An 18,239-nucleotide genomic window follows, 5' to 3' on the forward strand; every position below is an offset into this window, starting at 1 on the left:
ATACTACGGTTAAAGTCGCTGAGATCACATTTTTCCCCATTCTGATTTGACGGGAACATTAACTGAAGCTCTTGACTTGTATCTGCATGATTTTATGCATCACACTGCTGCCACATGATTGGTTGGTATGATAATTGCATGAAGGAGCAGGGGTACAAGTGTTCCTAATAAAGTGGCTTTAGAAAAATACATGAGCCAAATAAAAAATCTGCAGCCTAATTTACAGGTAAGTTGTCCAAGGAAACTAATGTTAGTGTTTTATTAGTGCTTTATTCTCAAATAGAAAAGTAGCAAGAATTTTGAATTATAAGAACCAAGGTAGATTCATATCATTTTTAGTGAAAAAAAAAAAACAGATTTTTTTTTTATATTACCTTCATTAATATTTCACCGTCTGATTTTTCCCACTTCATTAAATTGAAGCCCACTGAGCAGCATGTGTGAAACCTGCTTGAATCTGAGTATGCTGAGCTGTGGACTGCTCGGATATTCCACAGTTTAAATCAGAAATCTTACTATATACATTAGATTCAGTCCTGGCCAGTTGAAAATGTTTTGGAGAGGTGGTAACTGTCCTCTGTTCTTCTTAACTTTGCTCATATGTCGTTCTAAAACAGTGTTTTGTGTGTATAGCTGGTAAGTGGCTTTAAAAATCTTAACAGTCTTTCAGGATACATGTTAAAGAAGCTTAAAGATCCATCATGAGTGTGTTTTACTAAACTCTCCAAAATGTATCATATTGTGGAGGTGTTGTTCTTCAGCACACTCCACAAAAGACTCCCAATTTCTGCTCATACCAACACATTATTTGTATATTTTGCAGTATTATAGTGTCAAAAGATAACAGAGTGTGCTACTGTAGGAAAACCGACAAGGTGGTATGATGTGACCTGGTGAAGCTGAGTTACTGTTACCACCTTGTTGTTCCAAGAACAGCATATCCCGAAGTGTTATATTCCTCTTATATCATAGCAATTTGCCAGCGAGTACAATTTTTATCTATTAATGAATGACATGTTGTACATTTTAATAGGTATGTAATGATACACTCCGGTCACAATTCAGTTTGTTTCATGATACTGGCTTTACGATTCGATACTCAGAATAGTTTGAACAAAATTTGAATGAAGAAAAATTATGACTGAAAAGATAATTTTATTTCTGAATCATAAATGATGCAAAACAATGTGCATTTTTATCTGTATAAAACTAAATAAATCAAAGTGCTATGAACAGACGTTTAATATTATAAACAAAATATATTACACCATAGCTTAAAAATAACTAAATAAATTTATAAATTCTGCCAAAAATTTGATTGAATAAATAAAGTCTCCGACCTGGGGAAAATGATGGATTGAAACATAATTGGCTCCATAACAGCAATTGAGGCATCATTTAAGCTTTAAGGAAATAGAGCTCCAAGGTCGGCTAAAATGTCCACCTTAAGCAGTTTCTTTCTTGGGCACAACAGACTGTAGACACCAGTGTGGGAGTGGTGTCGTTTAAAAGCTACTGAAGAGCTCTTTTTAACTGCTATAACATGTTCGTGCAACTGTATAATGTCGGTCATTGTGATCTGGAGCTATCGTGCCCAACGTACGCTCAGTATATTGAAACTCTCTGGGTTGTGCAGATTGGGACTTCTGGTGTTGAAACAGTGCAATTGTATTAGATGTATAATTAATAGAGTACTGATTCCCACAATGTAAATCACACATTTCCATGATGCACATCATCCCATTTTTGCATGTCACGATGCATCATTACATCTCTACATTTTAATCATTTAATGTTGTGGCACATCTGAGAAACATGTTAATTCCTGTTTTGTTAAGACAAAAAAAATCAGCTTGTCATGTTGCAAATCCCTCCATCCTGAACACTTTCTTATCCAGAAAACTTAAAGGAACGTCTTTGACACAGGAGACTCTTTTCAAAAATTCTAAATAAATGTTTCCAAGATTCGCCACATCAACAATTCTGCATTATTAGGCTTGTCTGTTACTGTAGAATTGATACAGAATTGATTAGACCAAGCACATTAATATAAGCCTGTGATTTAAATTTGAGTCGTCACTATTGTCAGAGCCGCTGTTATAGAAAATTAATCAACACCTCCTGACCAATTAGATTCAAGAACCCAACAGCACTATGATACTGTATAAGACTTGGTAAGAGGATACAAAATGTCAGTATTTAAAGTTTTAATTATTGTTTTAAGCAGACAGGATACAGAAATCTTTTCAAGTCTAGTTGTAGAAAAATACTTGTTTAATCATTTGACGTAAAGTTGTGTGTGAATACAAGTATTTGTCAGTGACATTTCTGAACTATCTGACACTATGACCTTCATGCAAGGACTCTGTATTAGCATTTCATTCCTTGCAATGAATAGGAAAGTGTTTTAGGGCGAATGTGTTTTTCAGCCTGCTTTGATAAGCAGTGAAGAACATTCAGGTGGAGGAGTGTGTTAGCAGAAAGACAAGGCATGGATAACCACAACAAGTTCATTCATTCAAAATCACAGGATTGTTTGTGCACACTTATAGTTGAAACTGAAAATGAAGCCTGTGGTGGTTTTAAGAAGAGTTTATTGAGTATATATTGAGTATATTATGATGCTTTTAATTAGAAATGGGCAATTCAATTTTTTTTTTGTTTCTTTGTTCAAATAATATTGAAATACTTTTGATGACTGTCATGATGACACTGTAAATTGTAATAGATTTACTTTACTGAAAAAAATAGACCAGAAAGCCAATTGCTTTAAACTTGTCAAGTAGTTTCTTTTAAGTTCATTAAAATTTATATAACATTGCAGAGGTCACTCATGTCATGGCCGGAAATATGAGTGGTGTTAACATAAAATCCTTAACAAAGTTGACTTCTAAGATATAAACTCAGAAAAGAAAGTTACATTCACAAGTCTAACAGTTTACCTCATGAGGTTATTATCCTGAAATAATTAGAGAGGACAATTAGAAGATTATTATTAAGTCTAAAAAAGTAAGAAATATTGCTTTTTTGGGGTGAACTTTAAACCAGTCTTTACAAAGATCACTGCTACAACACATAACCTTTATGTGAAGAAACTGTTAATGAGAAGTACTAATTAACACAGACAACAACAATATGCTAAAAATGTTGGGCAGTTACATAACCACTACTTCATAACCACTTTCTTCTGAGGTTCTTCAGTTCTTGGTTTTCTTCTCAGGCTTGTTGTCATTTTCACTGCAGGTTTCTTTGTTTGAGCTTGCTTTATGTGTTAAGTTCAACCAAAGAAACCTGCAGTGAACATGATCAACCTCGTGACTGATCCTTGCTATAAGCATGATGACATTGTGTAGGCAAGCAGGTACTCTTTTAGTACTATCATAAAGCATCCATCTCATCAAAAACTATGAAATGTTTTAGTTTTTTTTTAAGTTATTGAGTCTACTCAGGAAAAAAATTGAGCATTATCCAGTTCCAGTTGTTTCTTCAGAACTAACAACACTCAAGCTTTAATATTAGATGTCAAGTATTTCATATGTAGCAACTTGAGCAATTAAAAGAAATCCTACAAAAAAGGTATCTCTTGTAGAAAATGCATAATTGGGCATAATAATGAGCCAAGATGAAGCCCCCTGCTAACCTCTGCCTCTCCTGCCAGCTACTAACTGCACCTAGCAATATCTTATCATCTCATAACAGGCAACATTTCTAAGGGCAGCTGCAGGCTGTGCTATCTGGAGCAGATTGGAAAAAAAATTCTGTGACCTGGTAATTCCCCAAGCATTTAGTCCTCACACACCCCTGCCATCTCAGGCTCTGGTGTGAATATTTAGAAGTTAGCAGTGGGAACGAGAGGACACGCTTCATCTTGGTGCGGTGTCACATCAATATACATGAGAGAGAGAGAGCTGCTGTGGATGCTATTAGAGCCTCCTATAGATTTTGCTAGGAATTTAATTTTTTTTATAATCCAGCACAAGGCTCCTCGAAATTTGTTTAGAGCTGGATTGAGAACAGAAAGGAAAATATGAAAAAGAATAATAATGAAAGCATCACAACCACTTTGAAAAACAGTCTAGTTCTGCATCCAGCCACAAGTACAGACTGGGTACAGTAACTGAACACTATGTATGCTATGAGTGATGGAAAAAAAATCTCCACAATGCACTGCACAGATTGTCTGTGAGGCTTTCCATCATTGATTGGATTATAGTGCTACGTCTCAGACAAGCTACAGAATAAATCCAGCAACTCGATGTTTAGTGATATGTATTACTGGATTTATTTTTTGCCCCACTTTTCTTCTCAAGTTTAGTCACTACCATTTCCCACCCACTAGCTTCCCAGCTACCACCCAGGGATGGTAGCTGAACACACACAGAGGATAGTGCTAATTGTCTTCATCTGCATATGATTGGCTAATTTCACTCTGATTGACAGGAGTGAGTTTAGCGCTGTACTTCTCACCCAGAGCGCATGGCCAATTTTTTTTTCTTTTATACTCCTGGCCCTTGGGTGGCTGTGGGATTTCTGTGGTGGTGGTGGTGGTGGTGGTGGTGGGGGGGGGGGGGGGGGTTGTTCAAGCTTGCAAAATAAGTGCAAAATAAGTCTCACATGGCGAATAAATCATGATGAAGCTGGCTTAAAATAGCATGTTTTGAAGTCTTTTATTCCTCTTATAGCACCGCAGTACCATCACAAAGGTGGTGGAGACATTATGTTTTCAGGTTTCCATCCAAGATTAGTGCCAAAGAAAGAGGGGTGGAATGTTTGTAAGATTTATATTGAATTTTCAGTATAACCAGCAGATGAACTGATTAGATTGTGTAAATGAGCCAAACAAGGTCAAGGTCACAGCAAGGTCAAATGTCTGAACAAGTATTTCTTCAATAGCTTCTTTCCTGTTTGAAATATACATATTTTAAGAGTATTTCTGGCTTACAAATTAGTAACAAGAAGGACTAGACTTGGTGGTGGTGGAGGCATTCCCATTGATGCCGTTGGTATCAAGTTCTACTTGTTTATTATTTGTTAATTAAAGACTGAACTTAATGAAACATTATTGAACTAATGAAACATTATTGAAGATCATTGAACTTAATGAAATATTAAAGGTTAATGCACTTAACATTTGTTAAGTGCATTAATGTATTTTCTTTTTCAAGAGAATCTGAGTTTGCAGGCTCAAACTTGTTTAACTTGCAGTGTATTTATACAATCTGTGAACAAAAGCCTGACTGATACTCAGAAATCCTCTTAGATGATCCTCTAAGATAAGCACCTTAGATGACTGCGCCTACAGTATATTTAAATCTCAAGCTTTGGCTTTGGCAGTCTCAGTCTATGCGTTGCTGCTTCCATGCTGAAATTAAACATTCATCATTACCTCAATGAGTATTCATATAAATATTTTTTAATTTTTTTTTAAAAGTGCTTGATAATAACCTCTATACACATGAGACAAATATATTATTTAAAATGAGAGAACACATGAAGCTAAAATCTCTCTGAAAACGTGGCATAGTTTGGAAAAAAGTGTAAAAGATGGCATAAACATGTCAATAAAGTCATCAGAAACAGTTGATAAAAAGTTGTGTGCCTGGCACTTGTACTTTGTTGCAGTTGGAGAAGCTCAAGGTTTCTGGCTATGAGGTGGCAGTATGAATAGAATTGCATGAGAAGAAGAATAAACCCATACATTTTTTAACCCATATGCTTGTGCATGAAATCCGGTGAAAAGTTTTGATCTAGTTATATTTTGAATGTATGTCTGCATTTGTTCAGAAAAGTAACGGTCTCTCTGTTGAAAGCAGCATCATTTTCTATCCCTACAGAGAGAGACAGAAAACAGAGAACAGAGACACAGCTTTACATGGAGATGTGTTTTACTGGCGTGCTGTGGTGCAGACCCCAGTAAAACACATCTCACGTTTATGGAGGAACCTTGCATTTTAACATTGGAGTACACTGGTATGTGTTATCATTCAGAAATATGCAAAAAGACCAGTCTTTTTTTGCAGTCAGGTCCAGAAGTATTTGAACAATGATGGAGTTTTTGTGATTTTCCCTTTATACATCACCCCAATGGATTTGAAATAAAACAATCAAGATGTGATCGAAGTGTAGACAAGATCACATCTTGATTGTTTTATTTCAAATCCATTGTGGTGGTGTATAAAGGCAAAATCATAAAAACTCTGTCATTGTCCAAATACTTCCAGACCTGACTGTATATATATACAGTACTGTGCAAAAGTCTTAGGCACCCTATTTTTTTTAGTACAAACTTTGTTATAGATTTTTATTTTATGACTTCATTTTAGATTTCCAAACATTAGTTTTCCAGCACAAAATTAAATGTTACAGAAAAATGTTTGTATGTCAGTAAAGAAAGGCGTATGCTGCAAATATAAGAAGCAAGTGTGACAGTCAAAGTCTCCAGAAGAACTGTGGCTGGTTCTGCAAGATGCTCAGTAACACTTACAGCTCATTTCCTTATAAAACTGCACAAACTGTACCTGAGACTACTTTTTTTTTTAAAGCGAAGGATCGTCACACCAACTATTGACTTTGTTTCAATTATACTCTTTACTGCTCTTTATAGTATTTTTTTTTAATTTCACATTTAATTAAACATTTAATTTCATTATTTTTGAAGTCATCTTTGCTCTACAGCATTTCTTTGCATGTGCCTAAGACCTTTGCACAGTACTGTGTATATATATATGGGGTTTTAAATTGCAAGGTGATCTCCTGTGCACAGCCCTCTTCAATTCATTTCACAGGTTTTTTGGTAGAATTTAGATTTGGGCTCTGGCTTGGCCATTCCAAATGTTAATCTTTTTCTTCTGAAGTCTTACTGACTTGGATCTGTGTCTTATTGACTTGGGTTTGTGCAGGGGAGCACCCCTGCAATGTCCCCTCCAGGGGCCAATGATGTGGCCTTCCCTGCCGAGTTCCCTCCAGGGGCCAATGAGGTGGCCTCTCCAGCAGAGCTCCAGCCAGAGGCCAACGAGGCGGCCTCCCCTGCAAAGCTTCAGCCAGAGGCTGACAAGGCAGCTTCTCCAGCAAAGCTTCAGCCTGAGGACGACGAGGTGGCCTCCCCTGCCAAGCTTCCTCCGGAGACCAACAAGGCGGCCTCCCATGCCAAGCTCCCAACAGAGGCCAACAAGGCGGCCTCTCCAGCAGAGCTCCAGCCTGAGACAGCGTCCCCTCCCGAACTTCTTCCAGAGGCCAACGAGGCGGCCTCCAATGCCTTGCTTATGCCCGAAGCTGACGGCATGACCTCCCACGTCCTGCTCATGCCAGAGGCCGATAGCACAGCCTCCCATACCTTGCTCATGCCCAAAGTCGACGGCACAGCCTCCCATGTCCTGCTCATGCCCAAGGTCAATGGCACAGCCTCCCACTCCCTGCTCACGTCCTGCTCAAGACAGAGGCTGATGGAACGGCCTCCCACATCCTGCTCATGCCCGAGGCGGACAGTGCGGCCTCCCACGTCCTTCCCTGCCAGAGCACCACAGTGTGGCCTCCCACGTCCTGCTCATGTCTGAGGCCGACAGCGCGGCCTCTCACGTCCTTCCCGGCCATAGCGCCATAGCTCCACCCCCTGACCCCAGCGAGGACATCGCAGCTCTGCCAGCTGACTCTGGCGATGACGTCACAGCTGTACTACAAGACTCCGGCATTGATGTTGTTGCCCTACCACCTGCTTCCTGCCAGTATGCCCCATGTCTGCTCCCCAGCTCCTCTGGGAAGAGTCAACCTGCTGAACAATGCCTGCCTTGGGACCAGGGATACTGTCTGAAAATTTAACCAAGAGGTGGAGGATCACTGGGGGGGGGGGAGTGTTGGAAGGCACTGCGGGAGCAGCGCCCTTGGGAGGGGATTTGCCACATATTTCCCCCTCGTGCCTAGCACTGCGTGTAGAGGAGCTCAGCGTGCATAAGCAGTTTATGTCACCTTTCCGAACTGTCATGTGTTTGTTTATGTTGCCAAGTGTGTTTTGTTTTGATTCATGTCTTGTCTCCACCCATGTCCTGTCAATGATTGTCTCCCTCATGTTTCCTGATTACTCGCACCTGTTTTCAGTTTGCCCCTTGTTTGTGTATTTAAACCCTTAAAATATGCGGTCGCATATTTAAAAAAAAATGCAGACTAAATACCAGCAGACAGTTCAGTAAGCTGGTGTTAGTTCATTTCTTAGAACAGCACAGGACAAGAATTTAACTGTTTATTTAACTGAATTCTGATTTGATTGAGAGAGGACTTGAATCTTAGCAATGTATTGACTTTTCAGAAATAATGCCAATAAAACATGAAATGTGTCAGTATTCAGTTACTGCCCAGCTCTCCACAGCTTCTGTTACTGTTATGCTGACACAGCATTCACACAAAGCTTTCTATTCATTTATTTATTCATTCACAGTATCATCTCTTCTCTCCCTTTTCTGAAAGAAACATTGTTTTGAGCTGAGGGAGTTTGACCAGGCTGCAGGTGTTCCTGTCTTATTAGGAGTAGCTGTCCACCAAAAGAATTTCAGCCGTGTCTTGCCATAGTCTGATCTGACACAGACATACACACACTGGCCCAAATTGAAAAATTCACATTCACATGCAGTATAGTTTCTCTACACATCCAGATTAACGAGCGGTGTGTATTCAGTAATAATAGTAGACATAGTTAATTATAGTACACAAAGTTTGAGGAGAAACAGGATGTTTCAGGTGCGAAGTGCTTCTGAGGCGGCAGGACGTGAAACCAGTAGACAATTAAAAACAAAGCATGACATTTGCTAAATTAGGTTGTTAGATTAATTGAGCTCTTTTTCCATGGGACATAAACTTGCCATGTAAATGATCAGCCTAATAATAACTATGATAATTCTGTATGCACCCATTCAAAATGCTGAACATGCAAATTTGTTAACATAGAGACTAAAATGTAAATAAAATACTTTATTAGGAACACTATGAACCTTACTGAAACAGTAGCTGATGGACACCACTCCTCACTTTCTCATTAATATCAGATGGCTTTTTTTTTTTCATTTTCCTCTTTTTTCCTTCCCCTTCATCTTATATGGCATGTAACACTTTAGATCGCTCCCCTCCATACATCCTTTTCGTGTGATGTCATGTGATGTAAAAATATATGTAACACTTTGCTAAGTGGTTACAGTGGTTTGCCTCTCCTGTTCTTAATACAGTGGCCAGTGAGTGTATTTTATATAACATTAAAACCACCTGCCTAATATTGTGTAGGTCTCCCTAGTGCTACCAAAATAGCTCTGACTCGTCGAGGCATGGACTCCACAAGACCTCTGAAGGTGTGCTGTGGTATCTGGCCCCAAGACGTTAGCAGCAGATCCATTAAGTCCTGTAAGTTTGCAATGTGGGGTGGATCGAACTTGTTTGTCCAGCACATCACACAGATGCTCGAATGGATTGAGATCTGGGGAAATTGGAGGCCAAGTCCACACCTTGAACTCTTTGTCATGTTCCTCAAACCATTCCTGTGCATTATCCTGCCGAAAGAGGCCACTGCCATTAGGGGACATTGTTGCCATGGGGTGTACTTGGTCTGCAGCAATGTTTAGGTAGGTGGTATGTGTCAAAGTAACATTCACATGAATGCCAGGACCCAAGGTTTCCAAGCAGAACAATTGCCCAGAGCATCATACTGCCTCCGCTTGCCTTCTTCCCATACTGCATCCTGGTGCCATCTCTTCTCCAGGTAAGCGAGGTACACCTGGCCATCCACATAATGTAAAAGAAAATGTGATTCATCAGACCAGGCCACCTTCTTCCATGGCTCCATGTTCCAATTCTGATGCTCACATGCCCATTGTAGGCACCTTTGCGGTGGACAGGGGTCAGCCAGAGCACTATTACAGGTCAGTGGCTACGCAGCCTCATCTGCAACAAGCTGCAATGCACTGTGTGTTCTGACACCTTTCTATCATAGACAGCATTAACTTTTTCAGTTTGTGCTACAGTCGCTCTTCTGTGGGATCGGACCAGACAGGCTAGCCTTCACTTTCCACGAGCATCAATGAGCCTTGGGTGTATTGTAATGAGATAATCAATGTTGTTCACTTCACCTGTCAGTGGTTTTAATGTTATGGCTGATCATTGTATATTTTAGACACTATGTTAACAAATTTGCATGTTGAGCATTTTGAATGGTTTTCCATAACACTCTAAGGTTAATAGTACCAACATGGATACTACCAGTTTTCCCTGGATTCCCCTTTGCCTCAGTTCTTCAAGGCATGGATTCCACAAGGTATTGGAAACATTCCTTCGAGATCTGCATGCCATTGCCGATATCAATATACATCAGACCAGGCAGCGTTTTTCCAGTCTTCAATTTTTGAAGGCTTTTGTTGAGCCTCTGCCTGCTGTAGCCTCAGATTCCTGTTCTCAGCTGACAGGAGTGGAACGTGATCTTCTGCTGCTCTAATCCATCTGCCTCAAGGTTCAACGTGTTGTGTGTTCTGGGATGCTTCTCTACTCACCACGGTTGTAAAGAGTGGTTATTTGAGTTACTGTAGCCTTCCAAGCTGGCCATTCTTCTCTGACATCTCTCACCAACAAGGGATTAAAGCCTGCAGAACTACCACTCACCGGATGTATTTTTGGGTTTTTTGGGTTATGTATATGAAGTCCACCATTTAGAGAATATAGTACAAATATTTTAATACAATTTAATTGTCTCCTATGCTAGGTTGCAAAGCTTTCTCCTCAGACTATAATATTATTAACAGTTCAAGCCATACTTTAAGGGGAAAGTCATACTAGGGACTAGGGACAAGTCATACTAGCAAGAACCCTTCTCAATCTGTCACTTTTCCAATTCATATTAGAGGTACATTGAACACTGAGAGTTCTTATTGTGGTGTAATAATGAACAGAATGTTATATATATTTTCTCTCACATGACATGTGATGTATGGAGGGGAGTGATCTTAAAGTGTCACATGTGATACAAGATGAAGGGGAAGGAAAAACGAGGGAAATGAAAAAAAATGTCATCTGATATTAGTGTGAAAGTGAGGCCTGGTGCCCGTCAGCTACTGTTTCAGGAAGGTTAATAGGAATTTGTCACACTATGATGGATCGCTTGGTTTTGTATTGGCTGGAGGAAAAGTGGCCACAACAAAACTCCTTAAATTTCTTCATTTCGTTTCAACATATATGAGGAATGAGATAAGCTAGCAATAGTATTTCAATTTCAGAGAAATCACAGAGTTTACATTATCTCTGTCCACAGCTGCATTTTCCAAATAGTCACATCTCTAGTCATCTCACAAAGCAGTGTGCTCTCTTCATTTTTGCTTTTCCACCAGCTGGGTTTAAACCTTTCCGTGATTTTTTAGTGAATGAAAAGCATATTTCAGATGGAAATGCCATCTTTTACAAAGGGTTAATCATGTCTTCTCTGCGTACATCCCAACATGATATAGTGTAGATTCTTTTCACATGCACAGCATTGTGGGTAATACAGAATAATCTTGTCTGGCTGCATGTAGGGTCTTCATTATTGTTCTATCCCATGGGTATTAATAATACACTGGTATTAATTTTATATTGCCACAAACAATGAACATTAGAAGTGCAACTACCTACGCTTTACTTCTAATGCAATGATAATACAGTATCACAGTTTATCATACACATGGTTCTGAATTCATTTTATTTATTTACTCACAGTAATGGTTGAAATCAATGGTTGAAAACTCACATGTCATGGTTGAAATCCCAGAGATCACATTTTTCTCCATTCTGCTGTTTCATATGAACATTAACTAGAGCTCTTAAACTGTATCTTTACGATTTTATACATACCACATGATAGGCTGATAGATGTTCCTATTAAAGTGGCCGGTAAGTATACGCTTATTAGATATAGTATAACATACTGGTGTTATCAAACCCACTTAGAGCACTTTTTCTCCCAATATAATGCAATTTGAGATTCAGGCACAGCAAAATGTGATAATGTATGACATTAACTAGCCAGATATCACTTTTCAGGGCTTTTGTTACATCAAAGTCATTTACCTTTTTCACCTGAGAATCATACGCTGATGCTGAGGATGGCCCTTCATGGATAGCCTGAAGTTTGCCGTGATGTTGCTGTGGATGATACCCTAAAGATGATTCGGTATGTTCTCACTTGGACAGCCTAATGATTGACACTATGCTCAGGTCTCATTCATTATACAGTAGATAACTTCACCTGGATATTATAGACTTAAAGCTAAAACTCTACTGAAATCAAAAAATGACCCTGATGCTTGTGCTGAAGATCTCTCCAACACACTTAGCACTGATTGACTCTATAGTATACAGCTGTAGAAGAGTAAAGATTTATATTCTCACTATCCGGTGTCACCCGGAAGAGGATGAGTTCCCTTCTGAGTCTGGTTCCTTTCTTGCTCATGTTGTCTCAGGGAGTTTTTCCTTGCCACTATCACCTCTGGCTTGCTCATTAGGGGATAAATCAAAATCTATATCTATATCCCGATTTCTGTAAAGCTGCTTTGTGACAATGTCCATTATATAATAGAATTCAACTGAATTGAATTGAGCAAAAAAAAAAAAAGTTTAGGAAAAACATGTTTTAATTAATTTACTAAAAGTTACTAAAAGTGGAACACAGGATCCTAAACATTTAAAATGACGGTTTGGTAACTTTGAACTCATAAATATCGGCTGTAAGAAAGCAATCTGTTCCTCTTTCCCCTTGCCGGGAGCGGCTACTCTTTCTTCTTCAGGATCAGTGGCTATACATAATGCATGTATAGCCCGGGCCATCTGCCTGTTGCGTGGATTAATATTTCTTGCACAGATTTTTGCAGGAGTAGATTGTGTCCAAATGCTAGTGGCGATGGAGAGAGTGGTTTTGTGCAGTGGCATCATTTTCTACATGCAGCTGAGATTGCGAGTCTCTCAGGCTTGTCATCTTCCGCATGATTGATGCTGTTTCCCACAGGCAGCCTCCTGTGGATTAATGGAATATTCCCTAAAACCCATGCAAGTCAAAACAAAGTATTCATGTTAAGTTAACTTAAGTGACGCATATAAGCAATTAAAACTTGTTTGTGGGTGGAATTGTTAAACACAAAATGAGGCTAAAGATTCCCCTAAGGTTTTGTTAAAATTATTTTTTAATCAATGCCAGCAATTTTTTATCACTAGACATTGATGACATGTTTTTAACAAACATCATAGACTCAGGGTCTGAGAGGATGGTTGATGGAAGCACAGGATGATATTGCTGAAGGCATTGAAGAAATGGTTAATAATTATTCATTCCTGTTATTGATTTGCGTGTGTTCGTGTTGTGTGCGAAAGAAGAGAGAGAGTTAGAGAGTGAGGTGGGGTGACACTCCACATGTGCATGAAGAGTCAATATAAATGCCCTTAAAAAAAAAAAAAAAAAAAAAAGCTTAAGAGGGGATTTGGACATTCTGAGATAGCACTCTCAAAATCACTTCAAATAGTCATGGGAAGAAAGCTAATGTACGTTAATGTAATCCTATTTAAAGCAGCCTCCTCCCTGTGTATTTTATCAGAGCACCATCTGGCACAGAGCTTAATGTTAACCTACAAACACTGGAAACAAATCACATACTCTGCTACGATCCCTTTCTGACCCACCTGACCCTCTTATCTTTTACTCTCCAAGAACTGAGAGATTATTAATCCTATCATTTACCGAACAATGGAGCCTACTGAGTCTAAAATGAGTTGGGGAGTTGTCAGTCATGCCCAGTGAGTCCGAGAGCCCCGGTGGCTCCTCTCCATAAAGTGGTTTCTGATGTGGTGCTGCCACTTTTGCTCACACAAGATTAGCGGTTATTTTAAGGGCTAGCTCAGAGCAAGGCCGATTGTCTCTCCTAATGCAAAATCTCTAAGACCCTTGTGAGCTGGAGACAAGCGAGAGAGGAGATTATTTTAGAAGACAGTGGGTCTCTGGTTAATGAGAGTGGATTCCTGCTGATAGGCAGGTCTTGTGTTTTTTTTTTTTTTCCTCACAAGGCTTTCATCCAGGCATTTGGTAAAAGCCTCTTGCTTCCCTCAAACACCTGGGATAGAATTGCCAACATAAGCTTTTATGCAGCACTTACTGCATAAAACTGAAATATAGTACTGAAAAATTGTAAATTAAAGGACAATTCACACAGGCGTGTTTTAATGCTGCAGTTAGTTTTCCAACTGAGCAAGCCTTTTAATCCATACCTGCTGCGTCTGAGGTGTGTAAAGCAAATACATTCATAGGACTCCATTGAAATCAATCACTGTGTGTGATTTCTTTGTATCACACCGAATCACGCATGGGCTTTTTGTCTCATTTTTTTGTCACGTTTTTATTGAGCGTATTATTTCAGCTGTCCCCTTCCCCCCGTGTTTCATTGACATGGCTGTACATTTGGACTTAAGCGTGCGGTCATGTCAATAGTGCATGCAGAACACATGCAGTCTGGATTTCTGCTTCAGTGACACGGTCACAACACATCAGGACTAATAGTGAGGTAGGTAGAGAAAAACGTACTCTCACACAGTATACTGTCTTCAGGAAGACTTTGACTTTAACATGAAGGCTAAAAAATATAATTGAGCAATATTGCACAAGCAAAAGTGTGCTTATAATGAATATCAGCACGGCTGTGGCATGATATTGTGTGATATTGCTTTTATACAACAGTTCTATAACCAAGAAATTAATTAATTTTAAGTAGGTGACATTTCGGACGCAATATGGCCAAATGTTCTGGTTAATTTTGCTCTGCTAGTGGAAACAGATCCCAAAGAAGCTACACTCACTTTATGTCGAATAGCTCTCTACCTAGCTCACGTTGAATTGTACATTCCTGTTAAAGGTGCTTTCGGTAAAATTGGCATCCCTTCTTCCTTTTCATCTGATGAGCTTTCATAGTTTAAGCCAAAAGTTATACTCCTGAAAAGTATTGTTTGCCATGTCCACTGATGATGTCACTAACACTACTATTATAAAGGTTTTGAACGAGTGGAATTATAACTAAGTGGAATTTTACGTGGTGAACACAGACGAGCGGAGTGATACACACCGTGAAACATCCCAGTGTGGTTATAGTTAATATAGGCATTCTTGGAACGCCGTTCGACCAATCAAATTAGTGAACCGGAACTGATTGTTGTATAATGCTTACACAATTCGCAAACAAGGTTTTTGGTGAAAGCTCAGTTTCTTTGGTTTTATTTAAATAATTCCTTAGATGTTTTTAATGGCTTTGCTCATTTGGCTTTCTGCTTGATAGAACAAATTTAGTAGAATTTATTTCAATATGAATCAAATATGTATTTCAGCTTAACAAAATAAACATTTAGTAGTTTTACTGTTAACCTGTGCTCATCACTCCTCATCATGAAAGAGTCTCTTACTCTGGTATTGCTATTATTAATAGGTTAATGATTTTTTTTCCCCTAAAAACACCCCCGTGATTATCAGTTAAAGTCACTGGACAGTATGCTGCTGCCCTCACTAGGCTGCAAACTCTAAATGCAGCCTTTAGGATATTTGAGTTTGACAGTTTCTTTTAAAGTTTTCAGCAAAAATAGTCATATTGTCCATCCCCTGCATTATTTCCTTATTTTTTTCTAATGAAATTTTATTCTTCCTCTGAATTAGGTTGATCGCTTGATGATTAAAATTGACAGTAAACATACACCACAACAAGTGTAGTAAAAGCTGTTCATATGTAATGACAGCTGTAATAACACCTTCATGTCCTTCTCCGTATCTCTTAGCAGTGACACAGATGGAGCTGGATCCAGGGATTAGGTCAGATTTTCCTTGATTTATTAAAACACTGCAATAACAGACTGATGCTGGGGGAGATAAACCTCGACAGCGAGTCAGGAGAAAAAAATTGCAAGACAAATCCCAGCTTATGGAGATCTTCTAGGGAAAGAGAAGTTGTAGTGATTTAAGGTTAAACACAAAATGTCCACATTCTTTGTGTTTTTTCTTGCAAAATCTTGAAATCAGGTGCCGTTTCCTGAATTAGTGCACTATGTACAGGGCATCACTACTGTCTTTAACATCTCAATTCAGCAGTTTTTTTATGTAAAGAAGAAAACATGACAGGGTGTGCTACTATATGAAAATAATCTAAGAAGCAGAGTTACTGTTACTCCGTCCTTACAGCACATCCCGAAGTGTTTTATTCCTCTGGATTTCCCAATCATCACCATTTTTTTCTTTCCATTGAGATTTTATTGATTTTGATAGATACTTGATCATCCATGACCTCTTAAGGAGGGGGAGATAATAAATAAATTTACATTTGTGAATGTAATGTAATGCACGTTTAAAGGTTAGCTAATATGGGGGAGTCGTGGGTGCAGGGAACTAACAGATATGTAACAGCAGACGTGACAGTAGACGTAACACGGATGTGACAGCAGGTGTAAAACGCACATGACACATATTAGGATGACAGAAAGAAAGACAGAAAGAAAGAATATAGTGTAGTGATCATAATAACAGTTGTAATAATTAAAATGTACAGCACCATCTTTCTGCTTTTTGTGTATGGTGTGTTTATGTGTGTGTATGTGTGTGTCATTTAGTCGTGTGTGTTTGTGAATAATATGCAAGTGCTGCATGTTATGGCTTTGGTTATGTGATAATCTGTTAGCTATTGTGAAGTGAATCACTTATTTACGTAGATGATGAATGGTGTCCAAATAGAGTTAAATTCAGTAGGTTTTTTTTTTTTTTTTTTACTGAGGTAGAGAGTTTTACTATTGTTGTGTAATCAGTTATTAAGAAATATTAATATGAATATGTTAATATTCCTTGATTTCCAGTTTATTGTATGGTTTTCTTGGCAATGGTTAACGCTGTAAGAAGAACTGTGGTGCTTGAATTCAGACGTATAATTCAGACGTATAATTCAGACGTGATTTGTTTCCAGAAGTGATTAACGGGTGTGCAGTCCCATATGCCATGTATGTAATCGTCTGGTTTACTATGTGTGCAACGTGGACTTATGTTGGATTCCATGTAGCCCAATTTAAACCTCAATGAATTATTTTGTATTGTGTCAGGTGTAGACTGGTGTTATTAGTTATGTAGGACATGTTCTGTAAAACCTGTGGCCAAAAATCATAGGTCGTCTTCCCATTTTTTACATGGTATAGCCATTGTAGGGTTGGATTTGGATATTATTATTTATATTTTGGAAGTTCTAATACTAAGGGGTGGAGGGGTATCTAATGTATCTTTGTTTTGAAAGCATATCCTGGACCTGAGTTGTAGGAATTCAAGGAAATGTGTATTCTCCAGTTCATGCTTCTCTGTTAGATATGGGAAGGATATAAAGGTGTTGTTTTGACAGATGTGTATAAGATGCATAATTCCTTTTTTTACCCATTCGGAAAAAGTTTGTTATCTTTGCGCTGTTTGAGAAAACGTGGTTGTGCCATAGAGTGTTTGGTTATTAGTTATTGGTTATAAGTGCCAAGTTTGTGATTTTATTAAATTTCCACCAAGCTGTCAGAGTCCCTGCAATTATTGGATTTTTTTGAAACAATGATTGCAACTTTCAATTAGTTCATGAATGACATGTCATGCTTCTTATCCAACTGTAGTTACATATAATGTTTCATACATCCATGAAACAAGGTAGCTCCTGCTACAGTGGTTCCATCACAGGCCTGTCTTTTTTCCCCGTTTTTTTCTTCTTGAAGGAAATAAGACAAAAAAAAACACAGCTTGTTATGTTACCAAGAAACTAGAAAGTGCAAAATCCTTAGTCCTGAAAACTCTTCTGTCACAGAAAACTTACTGTTATAAGTTTTTCTTTGTTAAATAACAACAGTTTTTTTTTTCTTTTATTATTAGCCTTAGATTATGTGGATCCAGCTGTTGTATCCAGCTGTTTGCTGGTTTCTGTAGTTCGTAATTAGTTGGCTTATTTCTACCCTCTTGTGTCTTTGCGAAGTCTTGTTCATTGTAAATGTGTGTCACTAAGCCTTTTCTTGTGTTCTGTGTTTCCTGTTATTTTTTTTTTCTACTCTTGCTTTGTTCTTCAGTTTTCGTATTATAAATTATCCTTTTCTGCCATTGTCTGCTTGTGATTTGACCCATGCCTGGAATTATGACAATGATAATTGCATTACCCCAAATAAAACGTGTACTTGCATCCTGCCTCTTCACACTACAAACTTGTTTTTATCCTGTT

At 38.5% G+C, this 18,239-nt stretch overlaps 1 protein-coding gene across 3 annotated transcripts in view; it reads left to right on the plus strand.

Moving 5' to 3' along the window:
- esamb (endothelial cell adhesion molecule b) overlaps positions 1–18,239 on the plus strand; it is a 40,872-nt gene that overhangs the window by 10,903 nt on the left and 11,730 nt on the right. Inside the window, exon 2 of one of the 3 annotated variants that reach the window (XM_034310852.2) lies at positions 12,040–12,169. The exons of the other annotated variants lie outside the window; for them this stretch is intronic. The gene's annotated coding sequence lies outside the window, so the exon portion shown is untranslated. The remainder of the gene's footprint in view (positions 1–12,039; positions 12,170–18,239) is intronic. 3 annotated transcript variants of the gene reach the window in all.

The sequence above is a fragment of the Pangasianodon hypophthalmus genome, chromosome 14 (genome assembly GCF_027358585.1).
Source record: "Pangasianodon hypophthalmus isolate fPanHyp1 chromosome 14, fPanHyp1.pri, whole genome shotgun sequence".
In the NCBI taxonomy this organism is placed as follows: domain Eukaryota; kingdom Metazoa; phylum Chordata; class Actinopteri; order Siluriformes; family Pangasiidae; genus Pangasianodon; species Pangasianodon hypophthalmus.